The 25,907-nt window shown below is 46.9% G+C and overlaps 1 protein-coding gene across 2 annotated transcripts in view; it reads right to left on the reverse strand.

Moving 5' to 3' along the window:
• The window catches only part of Znf664 (zinc finger protein 664), a gene marked incomplete at its 5' end in the record, with an annotated part of 37,760 nt that extends 11,883 nt beyond the window's left edge, over positions 1-25,877 (reverse strand). For both annotated transcript variants that reach the window (XM_005403012.2, XM_013503640.1), the window contains 1 exon segment: positions 25,747-25,877.
• Between the last annotated feature and the right edge of the window lie 30 nt (positions 25,878-25,907).

Here is a 25,907-nt window from a genome sequence, read left to right on the forward strand (position 1 = left end):
TCCGAACCCACCCTTGGGGCTGTACTTGCTCACTCTTCCGCAGCTCAAAGGGCAGCACCAACACCCACTCACACAAGTCACCCTCGGTTGTGCTCCCCCACCACCCCAGCCACCAGCAAAATCTCCACTCCCTCCCCCCATCCTGCCGTGTCCGTCTGTCCACGGCCCTCTTCCCTGGACTTGAGCCCTGCAAGCCCCTGGTTCTTAGCTTTCCATCTCGCTCCTCTGGCCCTGCCCTCTACCAACAGTCACCCACCCTTTCAAACACAGTGTCCCTCCCCTGCAGGCCTTCCACGTACCTGGGTCTCAGGTTCACTAGCCAGACCTGCCCCCACTGCTCCCTCCCCTCCCCTCCCCTCCCTTCTCCTCTCCCTCAGAGCAGTCTTCTTGAGGTCTGGCACAGCTCCGCAGTGCTTTTGTCACTCATGCCTGAGGTTCCCTGGCTGCCATGCTCTGACCAGCAGGACAGTAGGAACCTGAGTTTTGTTTTCCACAGGGCTTCAGCACGAGAGTGTTGAGTCTGGCCAGCCACAGGCTTCCACTCTGCCCGGTGCACCCTGGGGCCCGACAGAAGGGTGAACATGGAACTCTGCTAAGTGCTCTCAAGCAGCCCTGGCTGGGGCTCACCTTGGGTGCCAAGCCCACAGTCTCTGTCAGCTACAAATACAGCGGTGGGATGTGACTCAGAAACTGGGACCTGGGGCCAAGGAAGGACAGCTGGGCTCAGCTCTGGAGGAGGACACCACAAGGTGAAGAGGAGATGTGTGGCAGGAAGGAAGAGTGAACGAACACAAAGGACCAAGGCAGAAGGAACGGGAGACAGGAAGGGCCGAGTATCCCAGCCAGGCAGCTCGGTACAAGATGGAGTGAAGGGCACAGGACACGCTGAGGTGTGTGACCACTACCCTGGAAGCAATGCATGTGAACAGGTGGTAACAGGACATTAAAGTGGTCGAGTAAAGGCTGGCAGCAAAATAACCCTTCTCCAGGACCTGGACTCTTGACACTTTGAAAATGACAACTTGGCAAAGAAAAAAAGCAACAGAGCTCTGGGAATGAAAATGCCAACAGGGAAACAGAAACTACAGAGAAACTGAAGAATGAGAGGAGAGCGGAAGCAGGCTGGACTGCTAACCCTGGCTCCCAGGAAGGCGGTTCTGAGTACAAACACAGGTCTGGCCGGGGAGGGAGGGCAGCCACAACAGGCAACGTGGGACCGCAGCTCTGGCCCCAAGGAGAGCCCAGTTACTGCTGGCTGCAAACACAGTGGAGGAGGGTGTCTCAAAGTGACTTCCTCTGCATGGCAGGCCAGAGTTAGGCAGTCAGCCACACTTGGGAGTGATACAATCAGCAGCCATCTGGGGAAGGGGTTTTTGGGGAAGACTGGAATCAGAAGTCACCAAGCAGCACACTTCAGGTCTCTGGGGTCACCCTACCACAGTGACTGGGACTACAAGAGACAGTCATGGAGCAGGGCAGACCACTGGGAGACCCCTGGCAGTTTAAGCGGTGCAAGCTCAGGTTGCAGGGGACATGGTGAGAAGCCAGGCCACGCACGCGATTTCCTGCGAAGGTGCTAACACAGGGTCCAGAAGACTGTGTGACCCCATTACTACCCTCTTCCAGCACAGGGCGTGGTGGTCTGTTTGCTCTTCCACACCCCAAAATGATTTGGAATAAGTCTGGGCTTGGACAGCTGCCACACCCTGGGGTATTGGGACAAAGGGGCCTCTAGAGCAAGGGAGGCACCTCACGAACCCACAGGCCATAAAGCCCAACACAGAGTGTAATCTGAGGTGCAGAGAAGGGCCCAAACACTAAGAGCCCTGGAGTGCACACAGCCCCAAGGCCGCTATCACAACACTGACCAACCACACCCAGAAAGACAGCACAGAATTCAGCATCCACACAGCAAGAAGCAGGTGTGGAAATGAAACAGGCCCCAACGCGACTCACTATCCCCTGCCCATACCTGATGGATCCTAATACCATAGGCCCTGGAAAGAAATCACTCATCTAAACACACAGAAGAATATTTTAGACTCATTTCTCTTTTTTTGGCCGGGGTTGGGGGGTGTGTTCTCTTTCCTTATCCTTTGCTCTTTTATTTTTTTATTCTTGTCCTTTTTTGTTACTTTTACCTAATTTTATCAACTTTTCTTTTATTCTTTGATTTTTTTATTTCACCTCTTTCTACCTCACCTTATTTTTCAAATTTTACTTCTTTCATTTACCCTTGCCCCCTCCATTTTATTATTAATAAGCTTTATTCATTTTTAGCTATTTGGTTGACTATGTTATTATTGCTGAATTCTTTTCCATTGTTGGTGGTGGTATAGTTGCTGCTTTTAGTAGACTGTGACTGTATGTCAATATTTGGTTTGTTTTTGTGATACATTGTTATTGCAGATCTCTTTCCCATTTTTAAAGATGGTATAGTTGTAGCTATTATTGGTCTGTACTGTATGTCAATAACCAGTTTGTCTTTGACTCTATTATTACTGACTTCTTTTCTACTGTTAGTGGTGACATAGTTGTTACTTTTAATTGGCTTACTATATGCCAATACCTGACTTGTCTCTGAGTTGTCAACATTACTGTGGTTTGCTTTTTCCTCTACGTGTGCTGCTAGAGATCAAGTCCCCAGCACAAAGTTGGATGCTATGAAGAGGCTCAAACCGTACACTGAATAGATTGAAGAGAGGTATAAATATCAAAACCAAACCAAACCCAAGGATATAACACACTGAAACAGGGAGAGATCTCCACAGTAGTGAGACCATTTCTCTACCCTAACTGATCTTCAACCCAAAGTGCAAAAACAACAGAAATATAAAAAGCAAGGCAACAAGATGCTCCCCTGATTCCTAACTCCCTAAAAGCTGATGTCATGGACAACAAAGTAAAGGAAGCTACAGGAAAAGATCTGCAAAAAAGACTTCAAAATGTCTGAAGAGATAAAAGAACCAGGCAAATGCACATAACATTTAATAAGCTCAAATCAAAGATGATTAAACAGATAAAGGGTTTTATCAATAAAATGTTTGACAAGCTTAATGAAGAAGCAAACAACAAGCTAACAGAGTTGAGCAAGACAATACTAAGCACGAATGTCCACTGTGGAAAGAATCAGAACGTATGACAAGAGAGAAACAGAGATAAGAAAAACCCAGTGGAAAACATGGACAGCCGACTTGATCAATGTGAAAATGAAGGGTCAGAAATAGAAGACAAGGAGGGGCTGGGGAATTTAGCTCAGCGGCAAAAGCACCTGCCTGGCAAGTGCAAGGTTGTGAGTTCGGTTCCCGGTACCGGAGAAAAACCAAAACCAAAAAAAAAAAAAGAAATAGAAGACAAGGGCTGGGTTAGCTCAGTGGCGCAGCACCTGCCTGGCAAGCGCAAGGTAGTGAGTTTGATTCCAGGTACTGGGAGAAAAAGAAAAAAAAAAGCCGGGCGTGGTGGCGCACGCCTGTAATCCCAGCACTCGGGAGGCTGAGGCAGGAGGATCCTTGCGAGTTTGAGACCAGCCTGGGCTCCAAAGTGAGCTCAAGACCAGCCTGAACTGCATAGCGAGACCCAGTCTCAAAAACACACACACACACACAAAAAAAAAAACCCAAAATAAATAAAGAAATAGACAAGGTGAATGTGGGTCACAAACTCAATGATCCCCTAAAAACAACAAGCAAACATACAGTCTGGGTCCAATACCTGCAAAAAACAAACATAAAAACCCCTTAACCTCAGAATTACTGGAATAAAGAAAAAAATCAGAAGACAACTCAAGTTATAAAAAATTTATTCACTAAAATCATAGTAGAAAATTTTCCACATCTAGGGAAAGAATACTCAAATATAAGAGACACAGAACCCCAAATAGCCACAACCAGAAAGGAAGCTCTCCAGGCCCATCATAATCAAAATTCCAGAAGTTCAACAAGAGAACACTGAGAGCTGCTAGAGAAGAACAAGTAACCTACAAAAGCAAGCCCATCACAACATCAGATTTATCAGCACAAACCTTGAAGGCCAGGAGAGCTTGGAGTACAGTTTTTCAAACCCTAAAACAACTGTCAACCCAGACTTTTATATCCTTCAAAATCAGCCTCCAAAACTGACGGAGAAGTAAAGACTTTCTAACTTTCTACAACAAAGAAATCCTAAAGAAATGTATGACCAATAAACCAGTATTGCAGAAAATATTTAAAGGAATAGCACAAAAGTAAATACACACCTAACTAGGAGAGGAGTTAAACAAAAGGGAAAAAAATAAAAGAATCAGCACTGGGAAAGTAATGCAATGACAGGACCCCATAAATACCTTACAATAACAAGTCTCAATGTCCATGGTCTCCACGCCCCAATCCAAAGACACAGACTGGCAGATGAGATAACACAAAACAAAATGCAAGCACATACTGCCTAGAGAAGACACAGCTCACCCAAAAGGAAGTACACAGACTAAAAGTGCAAGGATGGAAAACGACAGCCATCTACCAGTGCCCCAAATGAGGAATAGCCATCTTATCTTCAGACACAAAAGACATCAAGCCAAAACTGGTCAGCAATGACAAAGACAGCCACTACATTCTAGTCAAGGAATGATTCAACAGGAAAAGAGAACTGTACATTTTTTTCTATGCACCCAATGTCAGCACACCCAACTTCATAAACATAAAACTTCATAAAATTGGACTTAAAAAAAAAAATCAAAGAAACTCCAGAGTTAAAACTACACACTGAACAAATGAACATACATACAGACTCTTTTTGAGACAGGGTCTCACTATGAAGTTTAGGCTGGCTCTGAACTCACCATGTAGCCCAAACTGGCCTAGAACTCACAGCGATCCTCCTGCCTCAGCCTCCTGAGTGCTGGAACTATTGACGTGTGTGCCACCACGCCTGGTTTAAAGTCTTTAATCCAAGGTAGACTACACATTTTTCTCAACAGCACATGGAACTTTTCCCAAAAAAAGACCACTTCTAAGGTCATAAAGTGCACTTAAATAAATACAAAGAACTGAAATAATTCCCTGCATAATATCAGATCACAGTAGAATGAAGTTAGAAATCAACAGCAAAGGAAGCCACACAAACTTCACAAAAACACAGACATTAAACAATACACTGCTGAATAATCAACAGATCACAAAAGAAATCAGGGAAGAAATAAAGTCCCTAGAATCAAATGACAATGTAAGTTCAACATACCAAAACCTAGGGGACACAATGGAAGCAGTTTTAGGAGGGAAGTTTACAGCTGTAAATATACACATAAACAACACAGTAAATCCTCGTAAAGAACCAAATGATGCATCTCAAAGTCCTAGAAAGACAAGAACAATCCCAATCTTCCAACAGACAGAAAGAAATGATGAAGATCCAAGTAGAAATAAAAGTGAGACTTAAAAAAAAATCCATATGATCAAAGAATCAAAGAGTTGGTTCTCTGAGAGGAAGCAGGGCTAGGGATGGAGGGAAATGGAGGGGGGATCAAGATGTGATTATGTATATGTACCAATTCCCCCATCTTGTTATTTACTACATATCACAAATATATACTAATAAAAAAGACTGAGAAAAAATAAAGTTCTATAACGCTGTACCCACATTTTTAGTAAGTGTGAAGTACAGAAATTACCAGACATTGGAAAGCAAAGACCGTGTGTGGTAACCACGTCAGGGAATTTCCTGAACAGTCTGGATTAGAAACAATAGTCCAAAGCGGTGGTAGATATAAGAGGAAAACCCACCAGGCTTGGTGTTGGGCTGAATACAAAGGTAAAGGAGAAGGAAATGCCAAGGCCTCCACAGATTTTTGTTCAAGTAACTGGAATGAGAGGAATGAGACAGCTCAGGGAGGCAGACCCAGGTGGGAAGTGAAGAAGACCCAGGGACTTCGCTGACTGAAGCCTGACACTGAGTGACTAAGTCCAAAAGAAACCAAACATAGGAGTACGCGCTGTCTGATCCACTTACACAGAGTTCATACATGGGCAAAACGAATGGATGCTGTCAGAAAATAAGCTAACCATAAGAAGCAGCGAACCCCAGGACCCTGGTCCAGTGGGGTTGCCATCCAGCTGACACAGGTGTACTTATCTCACAGCTCCAAGAGTTCATCTGCTCCGGCCTTAGATCTGTGAACCTGAGTATTGTACCTCAAGGAAAAGTTCAAGAAAGGAGAAAATGGGGAGGAATTCCATCGGGAGGGAAGAGTAAAACTACAGCAGAGAGAAACCACAGAAAAAGCAAGCAGAGATAGGCAGAGAGATGGCCTCAGAGCAGAGGGAGGATGGCCACCAGGGACAGAGATGAAGACAGGAAGTGCAGTGCACCTGTGTTAAGAATGAAGCTGGCAGGCCGAGGATGTAGCTCAGTGGCATAACACCTGCCTGGCCAGTGTGAGGCCCTGAGTTCGATTCCTGGTACCAAAAGTGCTGGCTGCTTTAAAGCAGGAAGTGAGGTCATCTGTGGAGAGGAACAGGCTAAGTAAGCGGGGCCTGGAGATCCAAAGAACCCTAAGTGGCCCGAGATGGCTGTGTGGAGTGGTGTGACCAGAGACACTCAGTAGACTACCACCAGCAATGGACTGCCAAGAGCGGGAGTGCATCTGTCCCCAGGGCTCAGTTACTCAGGTACTGTATGTGGACTGCCAACAACTGACTTTCTGCAGGACTAAGTTCTTCCAAACAGAAATAACTAAAGGGTAAAGGGACCTTCCATCCTGCCGCAACCCCAATCTCAGCCTTCCCATGCTGACAGAGAAACCCACAGAACAGTTTTCATCGTTACCAGAATGCTTCTGTGGCCTCTACCAACTTGCCATGTGGCAGCTACCACAGCCATGTGTACCTGCCCTCTGACCCACAGCAAGCCCTCCATGTTGGGCACCTCACAGAAGGTGGAGCTCATCGGAGAACCCCATCTGCTTCTTCTAACTACCAGGCACACATGCTGCAGCTTCCCACCACCCCCTCCTGTGCAGAGCCATGCCAACATTGTCCTCACTCATGCCTAGACTGAGCTGCTGCTTTTTTTTTTTTAATCTTCACTACATTATCTGAAATTTGGACTTCTGGCTCAAAAAAACCTACAGTCTTCTGAAAATACACTATCTCTACGTCACAAAAGTCAAGTGAAAATTATCTCCTTGCTCATTTTTGAGACAACCACTCTGACTGTAAGAAGCCCAAGACCACTGCAGGCCTTCTGCAGTCTTCTTGCTCCTGGACACCTACAAAGCACTAGACATGGGTGACCCCACTCCAGAAGGCTCTTTAACCTGCCAGTTACATCTGTTTCAACAGAGAGTACAGGAACTTCCCATCCACAAGACATAGCAGAGCGTGTGGTGTATAATTTTGCCACCCAAAGTGATGAGGGCATGTTTTCTGGGAGCAATATAAAATGAAAAACAGGCCCAAGGCTTGTCTCTGTCCCCAGCCCCTAGCAAAAATAATCACTGCATACTGCAGTGAGGTGAAAGGGCCACATGATTCATCTTCCCCAGACAGAGCAGGCAATGGTGTGTGTGTGTGTGGGGGAGATCTAAGAAAGACAAGAAAAAGCCTCAGGGCTGACACCCAGACCAGTAACTGTGAAGTACAAAGACCCCACACCCACCTGGGAAGGGTTTATCTGAGGACCCTACAGCCCCAGCTCCCCCAGACATGCTGAGGCACAGCTGAGAGTAGAGCCAGCCCATCCCGCCGTGGGCCAGCAGAGGTGTTCCTGCACGACCTGCAGCTGACCCCTCTCTGGGACACAGGTTCTGCACCACATGCACACTGGCTTGTGCTCCACAGCTTCTGTCAGGCAGGGCAGGTGCTGAGAATCAATGAGGACGTGGCCTCTGTACTTCTGTAGCTTCCTGTCAAGGGTGAAGGCATGCCTCTGGCACACAGGTAAAGAACCAGGACACCCTAACTAGTTGCAGTAGCCCAAGGAAGGCTACTGGGCTGTACCCTCAAGCTAAAACTCCCCGGACAAAATGAAACCAGCTACGTGAAGAGTAGGAGCACTGAGGCCCCAGCTCAGGTTACTCAGAGGGAACCCCAGAAGTGAGGTTCAGTGTGCAGAAGGCAGAGGTGGACACAAGCATGGCCACGCAGCAGCTGGTCCAGTAGCACTGGGAACACTCCACTGAAGGCTGGACTTTTTTGTGGGACTAGGTTTTGAGAAAACGGAACTATTACAGCTATAAGATACAAAGGTGCTAGTGGTCTCCTGTAAGACCAACAAAGATTACAGGCCTTCTTATCAAATCCCAGAGCCCGGACACTATTTTAAGAAAAATAAGAAGATAGAAAAGGCCAAATCCAAGACACTGCCACAGGTTCCCAGATTCCACAGGGTGGGGCAAGGATGGTTCATAAATGTACCAAGGGGTGAAGTACGGCACTGGCCAGCTCGTACAGGATAAGAAAACCTGACCTCACTAAAACTCAGCTGCACCTCTAGGTGAATCTGACCCAGCCCCTCCCTCAAGCGCTGCTCCACTTTCTCCAATGGGGGACACCTTCTGCACACGGGCACACCTTATCCAATGCCCTTTCTCAGGACTGTCAGGTTCACTCCTGCTGTCCTGACACCACTCAACATGGGCACTCATGTCCTTCGTCTTCCTCCCCTGCAGCCCAAATCCCCATGGCCCCACTGCAGCCCCGAGTATCAACACCTGTTCAGCACCCGTGTGTCAGCACTGGTCTGAGCTCTGCAAAGAAAGGAGAGACGTGCACAGGCTGAAGAGCATCTCCGAATTTCCCTGTGTACTCGGAATCTCAGGATGCGCCCTGGTCTGGAAATGGGGTCTTTGCAGATACAACTAGCTCATGTGAGGTCATCCTAGACAAGGGTGAGCCCAGAGTTCAAAGCCTGGAATCCTTCACAGGGTGTGTATGGGCGTGAAGAGCGCAGCCACAGGGAGCAAGGCGGAGAGACGGATGATGCGCCCCAGGGCAAGGAGCAGCAAGCACTGCTGGCAGCCACCAGAAGCTGGAAGAGGCAACCAACAACGCTTCTTGGAGCCCTGGATGGGGTGCAGCCCTGCTGACACCTTCTGACTTCTGGACTGCAAAAGGAAGCCCCAGCACGCGGCACTCTGTTGGGAAGGTGTGGCGCGCTCTCAGGAACCATCTCCCCTTGACTTACCTCCGCCTGCGCACTCTGTACACGACAGGTACTGTTCATCGGTGTGTACTCACACTTCCCAAGCCCTTTTCGCTCACTTCACACTTACTTCAGAAGGAATCTAAGTATGTATTTAACTTAAATACTTTTCCTCAAGAGGTCTCCTTTCACAGAACAGCCTTAGTTTTCCCTTTCCTTTCCAACAGTTTCACTGTGTGCTTCCAGTTACAAAGGAAACAAGAATCCATCGACAGTACGGGTGGTCTCCCACCGCCCCGGCAGACGCGCTCAGGACAGACCAGCCAGCACGCCGGTACACATCAGACGTCACTCGGTGCGGTGCCCACCTCCACCCACAGCACACCAGCAGGCCTTGTCTTGTCACACAGGGTAAGCCCTGGGGCGTTCTTGCCTAGGCACTGCCTCCTGTTTGGCCCAGCAGTGATCACCATCCACGACACAGCTCTCATCCCAATCATACTCTCCCCACTCCTACTGCTGCCCTCTGACTTCACAGCTTAAGTTTTCACGCTGTGAGCCTGCCCTTTCTCATCATAGGCAAAGCCCTAGTTCAGCACAGCTAAGAGAAAGCCCTTTTCTAGGCCACCAGGGTCTTACACTCCCAGGCTAAATTTCACCTTGTTCTTGAGAGCAAAGATCTCTACACACCCAGTTTCCAATCACCTGCATCCCCCCAGCTCCCTCCACTCCTTGCAAAAGGCCACCTCCTAACCAGGGCAGAAGCCCAGCTCTCCTGCTTACACAGTGAACTTCAAGCAAGTTATTTATCCCTAAGACTCATTTCCTCCAATGTAAAAGAGAAGTAATACCTATACCTTTACCTCGTATAGTTTTGTGAAAAGGAAGACAATGTGTAAGCATTTATGACAGTGCCTGCTGCCTCTTTGCATTCTCTACTGTGCCTGCCTGCCTACAGCACAGGGGGAGCACACATTATCTGGAGGACAGCTTTAGAGGCCTACAGGACACAGCAAGCCCCACCTTTCCGTCCCTCCCCCAACTGCACTCTGACCCCTGTTTGGAGGACTGCCTTTCCCTCTCTGAAGGAAACTGGGCAGCAAGTCAGGGGCTGTCCTTTCACTGTGAAAGCTGAGATCCCTCTTACTCCCTGGTATAGTCAAGGGAAAGGACAGAAGTTCGGCAAGTCCTCCCAGAGGACCATGAACTGAGAGAGCAAGATTCACAGGTGACATGAAACTAGAGCTCATCACATGCTCTAGGACGATGCCAAGACAGATGCTCAGCCAGCTGCTACTGGGTTCTTCCACCTTCCTTTCCCTCCCACAACGCCTTGGTACTTGGTACGTGACATTCGGAGGCTGTCTCTGTTGCTGACTGCCAGGCAGCCCTAACTGACAAAAGGTTTTGTTTTGTTAGTGGCACTGGGAATTGAACCCACCCTCACTCGGGCAAGAGAGGAAGTGCTCTGCCACTGAGCCACACTCCAGTTCACACCACACATGCAGGGCCATGCTAAAACAAATACTGCCTCATCGCCTTCTGGGTTTTGACTTAGAAAGTAACTATTTCTCATAAAAATGTCATGTATGTTCACATGAGTTAGTGTCTCTGCAAAATTTTAGTTTTCATTCTCAGTATAGAAAATACCAAACTCTGTAAGAATCCGTCATAAACCTACTTTCAGTGAGGGTGAAGAATATGCCAAAATGGCAAGAAGAGCACTTGCCTGTAACTTCCACCTTGAGAGGCTGCTATTCTGAGTATAAGAAAAACGTCCCCCAAAGTCCTCCCAAATAATTCACAAGTTTAGCATACAAGAGAACTAAGAGGTGCACACTGTAAGAACCCCTCCGAGGGAGCATGGAGCAGACACACACTGCCAGGTTTTCCTCCGGTCCATAGAGGGCTTCCCCTCAGAGGGCAGCACTTTGGCCCCTGGCTGCCACTCATGCAACACCGTGGTGCCGGGCCCACTGGCCTACAGATGCACCTGTGCCTGCAGCCAACGCTGAGCCAGCAGCTCTCGGATGCACTATTAATGATCATTTGCCTCCGTTATGTTAACAGGAGAACTCTCTCAAGGTTTTCGAAGTCAACTTTTTAGATTGGTGAAAGGTGGCTCTGACTGAACATGATTCTTCAACTGAACTTGAGGTCAGCTAGGGTCTAAGCTCCTTTCCGTAAGGAAGTCAAATTTTTAATTGAAAGTCTGCTCCTTTACTGACAGGAGGGGTTTTACGACACTCTGATGCCTTCCTACCTGTATCTCTGCCACCCAATGACTAGAAGGCTTCAGTGACCAGCGTGACTCTTGAACACTAGAAGAATCCTGCTGATGGGCCTCCAGCCACTCACTGTGCCCAGTTGGTCCTGCTGAGTCTGCCCACACAGCCCGGTTGGTGTCTGGGCTCTCACCACCTCATCGCTCCCTGACAGCTGCCCATATTCCTCAAATCCCCTGGTTCCTCTCACAGCAGGCCAAGGTCAACTCAGTTCTGGATTTTAAAGAACTCTAGGGAACAGTGATGGTTTCACTTGATCCTGGAGGAAATTGCTCTTCATATGACATAGCCCAAGACTCTAATGGAGACAAAAGAAGCAGTGTCTGGTTTTTCTTCAACTAGAAATTACCAAAGACTCATTATGAAATTCGGTGTGAAGACCACCAACAAGTTACAGAGGGAACGAGGCCCATTTTCTTCTGAATGTGGGAAGGATCAGTGCTAGTCATCTAACAGGAGGACAGGGGCACACATTCCATCACTTTCCTTCAGCTAAGTCTTCCACAGAAACGACCCACACAGGACACAGCTGGCTGAAGGCCTTGGCACTGCCGCTGGCTCCCTGATCATGGCTGATCTCAGACCGACCTGCCCACAGAGTGATGATAACGTCTACAGTGCCTTGCTGGGATAATTAAAGAAGGTAATACATGTGACAGTACCTGTCAGAGTGCCCAGAGCCTAGCTGAGACTCAGTAAATATTTGTTTATTTCCCGTATTTCAATTAGTGCATGACACATTCTCGAGTTTGCCAGGAATGTCATTTCCCAGGCAGAGGCTTCTGGAGACCTGGTGATCTAATCTCATAATGAGCTGCTTCTACGCCTGTGTGTCTGTCTCCAGCTCCTCGCTGCCACCCACTCATTCTCCTCGGTGGCCTCTACCATAAGTGGTTTTCACAAATCTGACCTCAGTGGGCTCCCTCGGTCTATACCCCGCTCCTTGTCAAGCCTCAGCCCACACATGGGAACGCCAGAAGTATGGGCCAGAACAGTCCCCTTCGAGTGGCCCCAGGTCTGAGCTTATCTTCCCTGCCTGGCAAGTGCCTATCAGAATCCTAACCACTCGGTGGGTAGAGCACTGGACTCTCAAGCCAAAGACCTAAGTTCAAATTCTTGCCCTGGCACTCACTAGCCGGGTGACCACTGGTAATTCACTCCCATCAGCCTCAGCATAGTCAGCCACAAGAGATAACAGGGCCAGCATCAGTCACCAGGGCCACCCTCTCATCCTCCAGTCCAGGGAGCATAGAATTCAGCACCCTTTCCACCCTCAGCGAGGAGGAGGGTGGGTGGATGAATGAGTGGGATGAAAATACTGACTCTTTTCCAGGATGCCGTTAAGAGACCGAGACTGAAGGTCCGTGTGCACAAACAGGACAAAACATAAGACCTCCTCTTCCCTACGCCCTCTGCCCCTGCCCGGCCCTTCCCACTGTACCTGTCCCCTCACAGGGCCAGCCTGGCCAGGCACTGGACAGGAAGGGCCATGGAAGGAAGCATAGGAGGCTCAAGGACAGTGAATCCTGCTTGTGACACCTATCCCCTCTCCCCACACTTAGCAGTGACAGCCTAAGGGATAAAACCCATGTTCAGGCCCAGGAGGAAAAGAACCAAGTGCAGAACTCAGGCTACCGCCACAAAGAAGGTCACACAGGGCCCAGACTAGGTAACTGCAGGAAGAACAAGGCAGACCAGGCCTAGAGGGAAGAGTGGGCAAGCGGCAGGACTGACCACGGGGACGCCGGGGCAGGAGAGGTCATAGCAGTTTGCTGGTTAAAAGTTAACCATTTGGGATTCTGACTCTTTTGTGTGCATTTTTAAAAACGGTGATAAGAAAAGTAACAAAATTTACCATCTTAACTATTTTCCAGTGTGTAGTTTACCCATGCTCCTTTCCCATCTCTACGACCCTGACCAACCCAAAGAGGTCAACCTGGCTATTTCTGTACCTGGGACACAACTCCGAAGTCGTACTGTCTGCAAGTGAACACAAGCAGGTCTGGGGAGAGAGCCACGAGCAGCAGGGCCATGATAAAGCACAGGTCAGGAGCAGCGCCTCCTCCAGCCAACGAGCCTCGATTCCACAGATACAAATGAACTGCCACCCACTCCTGGAAAGGACCAAGGAATGGCCACACGAACAGACGCCAAACGGCACCATTTGGGTTTCCGACGTTCAGAACTGGCACTTGTGGCTGATCCAGTGCTATTCTGAAAATGTATGCCACTAAAGGATGGTATCAAATTCAGCCAGTAGGGGCTGGGGATTTAGCTCAGTGGCACAGCGCCTGCCTAGCAAGCGCGAGGTCGTGAGTTCCATTCCCGGTACCAGAAAAAAAACAAAAACAAAAACAAATTTAGTCAGTAGTCGTAAACACCCCTGTCTTCCAGGTACTGCAGGTGGAAATGTGCATAGGTCTAAGAAATGCAAAACATTATTAGCCAGGCCTGTGAATCCAATTCTCAGCACAGTGCTGCACAGCTAAGCAAGACCATGTAGCGAACACCTTTTCCCTACATTAGTGGCAACCTTGAGCCTAAAACCAAAGTCCTTTTGGCATGAAGAGGAAGTCCTAAGATACCGTACTAGACCTGAACCTTTGGTCTTACCTCCCATAACAAAGAAGTCTGGCCAGAGTACCAAAGTCAGCACAAGAGAGACTGGAGCCAGCGAGAGAGAAGTGAGAACATTTGCCCTCACACCACAGTACACCTGGCTCCATCTTCCAAATACGGTGGTTGCCTGGAAACTAACTCAGCAAGGGGAGAGGGTTGGGGGGCTGGCCAGCCTTTCCATTCAGGAGCAGCCTGTGCTCCCGCACCAGGCCAGGAGAGAGGCACAACACCACACATCCACGAGGGCTCAATCCTCCGACCTGGGGGGCAGACCTTCTAGGGCAGAGCCCACTGAAAAGACCTCTACCTCACTGATCAATTCTTCTCCTTGCGGGTGGGGATGAAGTCAGGGAAGGGAGAAATCCACCTCTGGCAATGGGAAAAAGGATGCAAAGCCACACACCACACCACAAGCTGACAGTGAGAAACATGGGCTGCCCTTTCGCTTGCTTCCCAGCTAGGCATGCAGAGTGTTCAGTTCAAGATCTATGCAACCCACAGAGATTCAGACTACATTCAGCAGTGATCCAATGAGACGAGCAAACCTGTCCTACAAGACACATGCTGCCTTCCTGAGTTGAGGCAAGGAAGGAGAAATCACTGAAAGATGACCACAGATCCAAAAGCTCAAAAGAAAACGAAATGCTCGTGCTGGGAGAATGATAGCTCTCAGCACCGAGTCTGCATAGAGACTGACTTAAAACCCTAATGCCCTGGAGGACACTGTCAGGAACTCTTATTTAGGGAAAAGGCCCTGCTCAGACTTTGGACAAAACACTAGAAACTTATGGAGCAACGAACCTGGTTTTTAAAGTTTTGCTATCTGGGTGCAAACAGAAACTGTGGGGAAGAAGAAAAGATGGTCTGAGATCTAGGGCAACCTCCAAGACAGCAAAGGAAAGCAGGACAAGCAGAGTGAAGCCTCACTAACCAGCAGTTGATGTGAAGAGAATGAAGCCTTGGAGGAACAAGGAGAGATGAGACAAACATGGTTCTGCCCACCACAGAGAAGAAGGAAGCCCAGTATCTAGGAACTCAAAGCCAGATAAAGTCAAGTTCCAAGAAGAATGTGAGACCGTGAGAGTTTCCTCCTCACTGAATTTAAGGGCTCTGCTCAGTAGAGATGTGAGACAGCTTTGGGTTACAGTATTCAACGGGGATACTGGTGTGGGACAAACAGTAAAACAAAGGGGGAAACTGACCACAGTGACACGAGTCAGAGCCCCTAAGACACTCTGGAAGAGGCAGAAGTGAGCACAGCAGCTACAGGGCTACAGGAGCCTAGATCCTGCCGGGCAGATGCACAGAAAGCAGAAAGTTCATGTTACAGAGAGCTTAGGAGCACAGTATTGGAAGAACTGGCTCTTACAGATCACCCATCCAGCTCACAGAGCAGGCAGATGCTCTTACATGCGGGGCTTACATGAATACATGAGATTCAAAGGGTAGAAAGCCAAAGAAGGGATGAGAATATCCAAGACTTGATGGAAAGGAAAAGCCAGCCATCTGAGCAACCTCCTTCCAAGATATAGGAAGCTAGATCACAAGGACCCTGACAGTAGCTTTACCCAAACAGATGGAGGTTCACAGGTATTGAGGCACTGATCTAGATCAGCTAGAGTCCCAGGGAGGGAAATCAGCAGAGGCCCTCCTCAACTGTCTAGTCCGAAGGAAACAAGCCAGACAGAACAGGTTCATACGCTGGCCTTACCACCTCAGCTGTGCTGGGCAACCTTCATCCAAAAGCCACCAGCCCTTTATAAGACAAGCGAGGAACTAAGTCAATGCAGGAATACTTAAAACATTGCCTGGCAAATCTGGAGCGCTCAAGGGAAATGAGCTATCACTCTCACCACTTTATTTATTACATCTATACCTCTTCCCTCTGCTGTAACTCCATAGTGACTGCATAGTTTAGGTATACTGTAGATTCCACATTCTATTTTTTCCTATAATTGTTAGTGCACAGTAATTGTACAAAATAATGGGTTTCACTGTGACTTTTCCATAAATGCCTATAACATACTTTCACTACTTCCTCCCTTCCCATTACCTTCTCTTCCCCTACCACCAAGGCCTATTTTTAAGTATGGGAACTCACTCTTCCTTTGAAGGTATGTGATCTACCAAAGACAGATGTATCAAACTGCTACCAGGTTCACATTTGGACAGGGTATTGACTTGTTTTCCTAGGTGTAAACATAGCGACAGTGCTGAGTTAATGAATGCCACAGAGCTCCCAAGAACTTTTGAGAAAGGAATACATTAAAGATACAAAGCTATAACCATCCAACTTGCTCACAGCTATGTGAAGTTACTATGCCTTTTCCAGCCACAATCACTAATTAAGAAACAGAGGCCTAGAAATTACGACAAACGGCCTTGCCTTGTCCGAATGAATGAAAAAGAAAAGTGAAAATGCTTTCAACATTTTTAGGCTTATCAGCTTATCTGCAGGAACAAAGGACTGACTTACAATGAAGATGGCTCATAGGGTATATTTTAAAGGGCAGGAATACACATGGAGGAATTTAACTAGAATAGGTGATATGGGCCATGGGACTTCTTCCTTTCTAAGCACCACAATCATGCCCTGAGAGGTCACAAATCCTACCAATGGGAACTCAGCTTTCCGGGTGCACCTAGGCTGCTACTGGCCACATGACTGCTTCTGTGAGACCAAGTCCAGCGAGCTGACCCAAGAGCTTAACTGTGACCTAGGATGTGGCTTAGAACAACAGCAATGACAAAACCAGATTCCCTGTCTCTCAGGAATCTAAACACTCCTGGTAGAACGACATTGTGAGACACGAAGCTGAATGCAGAAAGACGGCAGAGGGCACCAGAAATCACAGCAAACCAGAGTCACAAGGAAGCAGACAGAAGACATACAGAACAGAACCAAGTCAGTTGGGTGGCAGCAAGAGTAGACAGACACAAAGAGAGGTGCCGGGAGACAGCCGTCCCTGGGGACAACTGAACTGCCTCAGGGCCAGGTTCCTGAAGGTCCCTAATCCACATGCACCCTACAGCACACCCCACTTCCTTAGGTGCTGTCTGAGTCCATCTGTTCCTGCAACAAAAGAGCCTCCCTCCCTTCTCTCCCTCCCCTCCTTCGGGTGAAGTTTTCCCAGGAGGCTCTTCAGCCCCACGAACAAGCAGGCCCCTGGCAAGTTCCCCTTACCAGACACACTCAGATACAGCCACGTCTCCCTCCCCACAGGACAGGGATGTCTCATCTCCAAGCAGACGGGCACAGTCCCTACGGCTCAGAGCATCTCGAAGACCTCTGAGACTCTGCAGCTGCTGGAGAGCCGAGAAATGATGTATTGTTGGAAGATATGGCAAGAAATTTGCAAAATCAGTTAATAAATGTTGAATGTCTACAACTAGTCGAAAGATGCTTACCTCATAGTGTCACAGAAGCTACTTGTGTGGGAAGCATGAAGTGTGACATGACACAGTAAAGGCCTCCAAAGGTCTTCACACCAGTAAGTGTGGTAGACACATCTGGGCTCCAGCTGCTGCTGGGAGAGAGCACCCTTACACCCTTTGCCTCGCCTCTCCAAACCCAGCAGGCTGACCCAGAAGCCACTCAAACACACACTGCACTGGTGCACTAGTGCTTCTAAGTCTATTATCTTGTCTTAGCTAGTTTAAGTAAAGCCAACTACCTTCTGTTAGCCAGCCGATTGGTTACACCAAAAATATTAAATGTCATTCATGACGGTAAATGGCCCTGTACATCTAAAAAAACTTGACTTTTCACATGGGCCAGAATAACAAATCGAACACTGGCCACATCAGCTCTTCTCTGGCAAGAACTCCCCCAACTGACACAAACAGGCCTAAACATTCTCTTCCACTGGGCAATGTCTCAACCTGAAAAAAGTAGAAAGTAATTTAAATCACTTACTGCCTGAGCTGATGCTGCTAAAAACAAACAGCAATACCATTTCTTCCCCAGCCCCCGTGGACCACAGCCCACAGTGTGTGCACGCAGACGCCGCTCTCCATCTGCGTGCTGGCTGGCTAAGATCAGCTCATCTATTCACCCTGGACATGCAGGCACCCTTAAAGCACCCCATCTGTGCACCTCCTCCACAGCCGGGCTCCCCACCCTCACACCACTTCCGCACAACTGCTCGCATCACCACCTCCCTCCCCAGGTCTCCAGGCCATTCCTCTCGTCCTTTTTTTGGACTCTGAGTTCACACACCTCTTTGCGCCCTCCTCCCCACGTTCTCCCTTCTTCTCTGGCCTTGCCTGGTGCTGTAATCTGTTCTTTTACTCCTTCCAGAAGTGTGTCCTACTCCACTCTACCTCAGCGAAGACACCGCTAATGTATGGTGAGACACCATACCCTCACATCTACTACCAGTCTTGATTTCTTATCTGCACCTCCACCTGCCACAGGAACGTCCCCATCATGCCACAGCAAACCAAGGTCACTTCTCCATGGTAAAGTACACAGAGGGCATCATCCTCCCCCGGCAGCTTTCCTTCGCGAGGGTGGCCAGAGCCAACTCTCATCTGCCTGCACCCCCACATCTCTTCCTACATGCTCCCTAGCTTTTCCTCCTTCAGTCACTAAATACAATGCAAAAGACTAAAGAGAAACCACACTTAATCCTACACCCTCTCAATGGCTATGCACTTGCCTTCCCCACAGCCCCCATTTTCCTGATTCCTGCCACTTCCTCTCCCATCGCACCACTGACATTCCTCCCAATGCCAGCATCTTCTTGCCCAAACCAAAGGCAGGTTATGTTTTCATCTCACTGGACACTGCTGGCCACACTGCTGTGGCTCCTTGACTCCCTGGCCCCTGTTCTGCTATTGCAGCAAAATCCCTGCACACTCAGGCCACCTGGTCAGCTCCTGGGCTTCTGTGACTCCACCTTGGTTCTGTCCGCACCCTCCCCCCAGCTCATCACATCTATACCAGCTTCAACCATCTCAACCTGGATCTTCTCATTCTGGCTGGTATAGAACACCTGACAGTTCCAGTGCCCGCAGGGGCCGCTCTAACAACCCCTCAGAAACTAATCTGGATATTTACACTGAGAGCTTGGGACTAGACCACTATCACTAACTAGGGGCCAAGCATCGTGAAAATGGGTACAACCTGCTTTGTGCAGGTTCCCCTGGTCTAACTGTGCATGTGGTCCGTATTGCAAGGTCCTAGTCCTATCATGATATTGACATACAAAGAAGCCACTGAAGGGCGGGGGATTTAGCTCAGCGGCACAGCACTTGCCTGGCAAGCACAAGGTAGTGAGTTAGATTCCCGGTACCAGAAAAAAAACAAAAAACAACAACAACAAAAAGAAGCCACTGAACATTGGTTAAGTGTTTTCTGGCAGATGTGAGCACTGTGAACCAGTGAAATATTCTCCTGCTCCACTACAATCATGCCTATTTGAACTACATTTCTACAAATGATTTTGAAATGCAAGGGGACAGAATGGCATTCACTCAGCAGAAAAACAAATTCCAATTCTTTTCCTTAACTGCCTTACTGTTAACCTAAGAGTAGAAATTTATCATTTCTGGGACAGAGTTTTGCTCTGGCTAAAAGGGTTTCCTCACAAGCTGTCACAATACCATGGAACACACTGCAAATAAGATGTGGAAATAAGCTATGATTATTTTATGAACTTGCAGGGCCATAAAAAATAAATGAGCTCTAGAATAGCTTTACTGAATTTCTTTTAATATATCAGGTGACACAAGAGACACAGCATGTTCGACTTAGGATAAAAGTATAGAAGTACTTTAGTGTCAGAAAGCAGTTCAAATCATACTTTCTTAAAATTAAACTTTGAATGCTTTTGATACATCTCCAAATTTTTAAAAAAATCTCTTCCACTGTCTGTGCAATGAATACTTGTCATCACCCTCAGTCACCTGGCATGATTCTCACACAAGGACTTGCTGTGGCACTACTTAAATCCTGGCTAAACAACTTCCATCTGCCAAATCTACTTTTACTCCTGATCTTTTTATCACATCTCTGGGTCATTTAAAACTACTACTTGAGCCAGGCGTGGTGGTGCATGCCTGTAATCCCAGCACTAGGGAGGCTGAGGCAGGAGGATCCTTGCAAGTTCCAGGCCAGCCAGGGCTATAAAGTGAGCTCAAGGACAGCCTGAACTATTATATAGCAAGACCCTGTCTCAAAGCAAGACAGAAAAAAACCCTACTACTTTAAAAAAAAAAAAAAAAAACCCTACCTGAGCACCCTCATGCCACTCCTTTCTGGATAGCTAGACAGCGCATGCACACTAAGGGCACCTGCATCCTCTGTCCCAAAATGGTGAATCTGAAAGCAGGGAACATAGGAGCTCAGCTGAGTCCGGAGAACCAGAGCTGTGGAAGGAAAGACTGTCTATGCTGTGCTGACTTCTAGACCCTCATAGGCTCAGCCAAGAAGCAACCTCAGAGTCCAGGCTGTACTATTTGAACGTCCTTGTATTCATACCATTTCAAATGGGGTTGGCTGGCACAAAAGGACTGCAAATTTGTGGCCAGCCTGGACTATGTAACAAGATCCTATCTCAAAGCACCATCACCACCAAAAAAAAAAAACAAGCTGAGGCATAAGGATTCCAATTTTAAGCCTGCCTGGGAAACTTAGCAAGACCTTGTATAAAATAAAATGAAATGGCTGGGGATGTAACTCAGTGGTTAAGCAATTGCTCAGGACATCCAAGCTCCTGGGTTCAATTCTCAGTACCAGAAAAAAGGGAAGGGTGGCATTTTAACCGAATCGCTCCTTCCTCTCTAGTGAACCTTTCCTTTCCCTTTGGAGGCAGGTTCTGCTATACTGTTCTTTCTCACGCCTTGTCCTTCGAGCTGCCCAGCATCTCCCGCTCCTGCTCTGTATGCACTCACCCACTCCCAGCCATGTGGCAAGGACGGTGAAGACTCCACAGTCTCTATGCATAACCCCTAAAGGCCAGGTGGGCACTTCCAGATGCAAACTGGGCCCAGGCTCCACTCTGCCTATTTCCTGGCCACCTCGCTGTGGAAGAGAACAATTCACATCAATAGAAATCACTCCAATCAGCCAGAAGTACTGTGATCATGGGACAATGGACAGCTGGACCACAACCACCCAAAGAATTCAACATCTGCTCATACAGACAAAGTCTAGCCCAGCAGACCCCGAAGATAATCCAGGTATCACCCGCAGTCAGGGTCATGCAGTCTTAAAAGATTCCACAGGAAAGATATAGTGCAGGTGAAGCTGGACGGATATGTCCCATCTAATTTACTAATACACAGTTGTATCTCAGGAAAAATTGGCCATCTAGAAGCAATGATTTCAACAGTGAGCACTGAACCCAACTGTTCGTGTAGCCAAAGATATGTATGTACTATAAAATCAGTCTTCACAAATCCTCTTCAATGGCTGGGGATATAGCTCAATGGCATAAGCACTTGCCTGGCAAGCACAAGGTCCTGAGTTCGATTCCCAGTACCCCCCACCAAAAAAAATCCTCTTCAAGAAAAACCTCATGTCCTACAAGTCCCTCAAACTCAATGCATCCAAAACCAAACCCATCATCTCCTCACTTAAGCCTGGCATAAACATCAGAATCTTTCTCAGGCATAAACCAATTGTTCTTAACCTGCTGAAAAATTTTCAATGGGTCCCACTCACTTTCAGTGCGATTTCCAAATTTACTTATGCGTATTTTTTTTTAAATGCACACATTTGTCATGCAGCTAATGTATGTTCCAGATATAATACACTTTTTAAAACTGAACGTCTCTTTATATATGTAGTATGATCTTTGTGGATATAAAAAGGCACTGCCGGGCAAGCACAAGGTCCTGAGTTCGATTCCCAGTACCAAATAAATAAATAAATAGAAATAAAGCGGCAGATTTAAATCACCCAACAACCTGCCACCCAAAGTTCACAATTCTTAAGATCTTATATCTATATCTGAGAATAAAATCTTCTTCATCTGTAAGAGTAACTACTAATCATTTGGTTATTAGTCAGATGTCATATAAGCTCTTAACATATTATAGATACTACCCTTTCCTTATCATATGTCACATGTATTTTCTGGCTTTTAACTGCTGGGTTCTATTCCCTTTTCCTCTTAAGTTTTCAACTCTTATGTAGTCTAACACACAATTTTTTTTATTATATTATTTTCTCCCTTTCTTTTTATAATAGCAACAGTAATAGATATGAGTGTCTTGCAGGTGCCAGGGTCTCTACCCCTCATTCTAAAACCTCCTGCAAGGCAGGGATTCTTTCCCTTACAAGATGCCAGTGAGGTACAACCAGCCACAAGGCCAGTGCTAACTAAGCATGCACAACTCTTCTTCCCAGACGTTTGCATTCCCAAGAGGCACTGGTGCTAAGTTATCGTGTACTACCTTACCATATCAGACAGCTTACTTCCGGGGTGTGGAAGACTCCAGTGACCTGCTGAACAGATACCCTAAAGCTAGTAGGACCATTTTAGTGAACGTGACTCTACAATCTATTTGAGAATGTTTGTCTCACCATACTACAGCTTATGATTAGACCAGCAGTTGTGATTAATTTCTGATCCTCTTCCCCCACAGAAACAAACGCATAATTACCGTCAAGTTCACTGAGAAAACGATAGCTCTGTAACGTTTAACTACCACATCCAGGAACATGGCTTCTCTTTACATTAAAGGTATTCTTTCAGATGACTTGAAATATTTTATGATCTCCTCCATGTAGATCATGCTTGTCTCAACAAGGGTATACCTACAGGTTTTATGGGTTATTTTTGTAATGTGGTTAAAGCCAGTCTCCTGTCTTATTTCTTCCATTTTATTTTCTGCTACATGATATTTGGCATTTAGAAAACTATGAATTTTAAACATGCATCACATTCTCTGTCATTTCATCAATCTTTTTTGTCTAGTCATTTCTGTTACTCTCTTTGTAGTCAATAGCATCTACGAGTATTCCTCATTTTAGATCCTCCCCTCACTCTTATGCGTTATGGCTGTGTCAAAACTTACCAAAAAACTATGTTATATAATGTCCCAATTTTTAATTTCATTTTCTGTTTAGTATGGACAATTAGTTTAACTTTTTTTGTGCTTTTCCACTGAAAAATGTTTTATTTTTTCCTACTTTTATTCAGGTCTACCTTTTTAAAGAAAGAAATTAGGACTTTTAAATATCAAAAGTCTAAAACATCAAACCAAATCAAACGTTTGAGCCAGGCACAGTGACACATGTCTGTCATCCCAGCACTCAGAAGGCTGAAGCAGGAGGACCACATCAAGTTCAAGGCTTACCTAGGCTACATAGAGTTCAAGGCCAGCCTTAACTACATAGTGAAACCCTGTCTCAAAAATAAATCTGCTTTGACTTTATAGTTGGCTGTGTAAACTCACTGTGAACCCCAATGCACAAGCCATATCTCCCCTAGACAGCCTGTGAAATAGCCTGCCTGTTCTCCACTTTCCACCCACATCCTCCATTCTGCCCGTGGCAACTTGAGTGGTTGTTTAAAAATGCAAATCTGATTAGGTCACTCCCCTGCTTAAAACCCAACCTTTATAATGGTTTCCCATTTCCCTCAGGATAAAACTCAACATCCCTAACCTCCCCTGCAAGACCCTACATGATCTGGCCCCCAGCCTAACCTCCCTTCTCCTTCCCCACACCACCTCACCAGTGTTCCTTCAATTCCCGGAATGGGCAAAACTTTCCCCCTTCAGGGCCTTCTCACTTGCTGTTCCTCTGCCTGGAAAATTACCCACGACTTCACTCGACTCCCACGCCTACACTCTTCAAATCTCAGCTTAAATCTTACCTCTGCAAAAAAGTCTTCTTTGGAGCACCCTCTTCCCAGTCTCCCATGTGGTCCCTGATTTCATTTGCTCTCACAGTAAGAGCTCCCTCACTTTCCCAACAGACACTGCAGTCTGAGACTAGACCAGCAGTCCTGCAATGAACTTCTCATCCCTCCCTCCACAGACCACACAAACCCCAACAGGGACAGGTGGATTTTGTTGGCCACACTAGAAGCTCTCATATATATATATATTAATAGGAAAAAAACTCTACAAAACCCGCTTGTATTTCTTATACCTTCAAATGCTGTCCATCACATCACTTACTCAGTAGATAAATAGGTAAAATTTCTCATGCAGCCTACATTCCACTTTCCCTGAAGGGACATAAAAGCTAATTTGAATCTGCTGATGCCACAGAAAAATACACATACAATTCACATCACTAGGAAAAAAATTCTGTTTATATTTTAGAATTAAATTTTACCCAGCGTTCAATTTGCTTAAGTCAATTCATAGTCAACTAATTTATGTGCTTATTTTTAATGTATGTAAAAAAGCACCATGTGCTTCACCAAATATTCCTTAGGAAGTCGCTAGAATATCTGACAAAAGCTGCAACAAAGTCACAAATTTAAAAGCACTCAGTTACCAATCTCTAATATTCTGTGATATATGTGATGAAAAAATATAAATTATATGGCAAATGAACAACTTTTAGATTGCAAAGACTAGTAAGACCAATCTTTTTTTTTTTTTACCACTTCACATTCCACCAAGCACTTTCACATGGTATTACTGTGGAGCAGACACAGCAGGGACTATCGCCGTTTACAGAAACTGAGGCTGGGAGTGACTAAGTGTCCTCCCCAAGGTCACAGGACTGGTAAGTAGTACAGTCATAACTACCCCGGGGGGGGGGGGGGGGAGAGGAAGTTCCCACATATAAATTGGTAACTAGAGAGAACTTCCATCATAAACACCTGGCCCCTGTATAACTAGTATAGACTTGGGCTCCCTCACGAAAATTTCATCTCATCAGAGAACCACCACCACCCAACAAACCTGTTTTAATGTTAAAAGTGAAATTGTCATCAATCTGGGAAACGGCTAAACTACAGCCTACCCAAACTATGTAACGCGACGCAGCAGTTCTCGAAAATCAATTAAATAACTATGCTAACACCAAAAGAGTACTAGTTGGTTAGTACTTGTTAACACGGTCCAAGAAGGCAAAGTACTATATAAAAGTATTTTAAAACATCTATTAGGACACACAACACACACACGAAAGTCCTTGGAGACAGGTTGATAGCCAAAGGACTTTCACCACCTGTGATACCTTCCTATTTACAAAGGAAATGTCCAGCTCTACGCATCTACTATTAATTTTTAAATTCTAAATTAGCCGGTAGACAGAACAAGGTCATTTTTCTGCTCTAAAAAGCTATGCATCTACAAAGGAAGGGCACCCTCTAGGAAAAAGAGACAAAATGCACTACAAAAAGAGTTCAGTCTTGTTGAAACAACTAACTGTTTAAATGTCACAAAACGTTCACTAGAAAAAGCAATAGCTTGGTTTTCTTTTCTTTCTTTTCTTTTTTTTTGCAATAGCGGGTCCCCTTTGTTGTAACCAGACAGCCAATAAGCAAAACTATCAACTCGAACCGTGCGGAGCAGGCTCCTCCTCGAGATCAAGTTGTTGGAGTTGGACAAGGAAGGTCTCACAAAGGAGCCGAGTTCTGAGGAAATGAGAGGTGATCTGGCAGAGATACGGGCGGCGAATCTGGACGGGAGGACGTGGGGCAGCTACTGAATGCATCAGAGCAGGGGACAGCACGGAAACTGCAGTCAAGTCCCGGGGAGCAGAGAATGCCCCGGCTGGAAGTGCGGGGAACTCGCCGGCCGGTCGGTTTACCTGGGAGCGCCGGCCCTTGTTGTGGTCAAACAATGGAGGCGTCCAGCGGCGGCAGCCCGGTGCGCGGGGCGCGCGGATCGTCCCTCATCACCTGGGCAGGATGCTCGGCGGCTTCCGCCCGGACGCAGACGCTGGAAAACACACAGCGGCGCCGGCTGCAG

This window comes from Chinchilla lanigera, unplaced genomic scaffold (assembly GCF_000276665.1).
Source record: "Chinchilla lanigera isolate Chin_1 unplaced genomic scaffold, ChiLan1.0 scaffold00081, whole genome shotgun sequence".
Classification (NCBI taxonomy): domain Eukaryota; kingdom Metazoa; phylum Chordata; class Mammalia; order Rodentia; family Chinchillidae; genus Chinchilla; species Chinchilla lanigera.